Source organism: Glossina fuscipes, unplaced genomic scaffold (genome assembly GCF_014805625.2).
Source record: "Glossina fuscipes isolate IAEA_lab_2018 unplaced genomic scaffold, Yale_Gfus_2 52049, whole genome shotgun sequence".
Lineage (NCBI taxonomy): Eukaryota > Metazoa > Arthropoda > Insecta > Diptera > Glossinidae > Glossina > Glossina fuscipes.
In genome coordinates, this window is record NW_023999621.1 from 1,485 (window position 1) to 3,085 (window position 1,601).

Here is a 1,601-nt window from a genome sequence, read left to right on the forward strand (position 1 = left end):
TTCCTATATAATCGATGAATAAATGAGTCATGTTTTTTGTCGTCTCATATGTCATATGTCACTGTAACCATGGGCGTGCGTAAATGACATAGATGCAAAAGACATCATTAGTAACTTAAAGGAGGCATTAAAGTTCGACTTTAAGTTTAGAGAATTAATTATAATTGAAGTTAGAATTTAAGTTTAAAGAATTAAGAAGCCTTTATTAATATGTTTGTCTAAGGATGAATTGTGAATATTAGCACTTATTCTTTTCCTCTTGAAGAACGGTACCTTCATAAATTCCGTATTAACCCTAACCTACTACCATATACATAATGATCTTGTATTCTCTATATTTAATTTTGTTATTATTCTTTTCCTCTTGAAGAACGGTACCTTCATAAATTTCGTATTAACCCTAACCTCACTTGTTTATTGAAAGATGCGTCACTATGGTAGGGCTAGCGTACTGAATTGGTCTTGTTATTTTTTACCGACCCGTAACTTCCATATACATGCGTGTTGATATATTTCAAACTATAAGAAGCATACGTATTATAATACATGCATAGGCATATACTCTGTTACCTGCCTTTGTTTTCGAAGTATTACGTGCTAAACACACTCAAGCTTTTATTTCTGTTACAGGAGCCGAGCAGGTAGGCGATATCTGACAAAGTAATTTTTTGTTTTCGACTTTACTGGTAGTGATAATTCTTTTCTTTTTAATTTACTGAGACGGGATGACTGGCGAAGGGGGTTCTCCCGGAGTGAGGCTTGACCTATCCACTATCGGTTGAGTTGACCTCAGCGATTATTCCTAATACGAATAACTCGTGCGTGTAATTTTTGACAGATTTGACAGATAGGTACTTGACTTACGGATGAGAGATGACGCAGCTTAGTCGTTATATATATATATGTGGGACCACTCTCTCTGATGACTTTTCGAACGGTTATGGACACTGAAATGGACTAGGACACAGGAAGGAAGAGACGAGTAGTCCTGTTGGCCCATAAGATTGGCTGTTGTAATATCTCTAGTGTATTTTAAAAAGCTTTGTTACGTACGAAATGCTGAAAGTGATATCTAATAAATTATCTACGAGTAATCGGGTTGCGAGTCACCAAATCTGTTCCTTTCGCTAGTGCCTTCATAACTATCTACCAAAATCTTTTTCGTCATAACCCTAATTATTTATCAAAAATCCACTAAAGAATAAAGTTATAATATATAGGACAAAACATAAACGTCCAAGTCTTTTTATAAATTTCTTAGCAAGGGACTTCCTGGCAAGCACTGAGAAGAAGATGGGTTATAATATTTGTAATATCGGTTATAATTTATAATATTCAGAAATTTGCTTTTGTAAGTTATGTCTATTGGCATAAGGGGATGCCTTTTAAAATTGTGCCGAAAAAGTAAAGTTAATACTCAACTTAAATTGCAGGGGTAAAATCGGAAACATTTCTTTTTAAATTAGTAGCACTGTGATAGCCGTGCAGTTACGCTTGGTTATATACGACACAAAAAGTATTTTTGTCGATTATTACAATGTGCGATCAATCGGTTGGTTTGGTTGAAATGTAATATATATTCTTTATTATATAAATGTATC

At 34.2% G+C, this 1,601-nt stretch overlaps 1 non-coding gene across 1 annotated transcript; it reads left to right on the top strand.

Annotated features, from left to right (window-relative positions):
* Nucleotides 1–707: 707 nt before the first annotated feature.
* On the top strand, nucleotides 708–849 carry LOC119643069. Its single transcript, XR_005248211.1, has one exon. It is a non-coding gene; the product is annotated as a U1 spliceosomal RNA (small nuclear RNA).
* The last annotated feature ends 752 nt before the right edge of the window (nucleotides 850–1,601 follow it).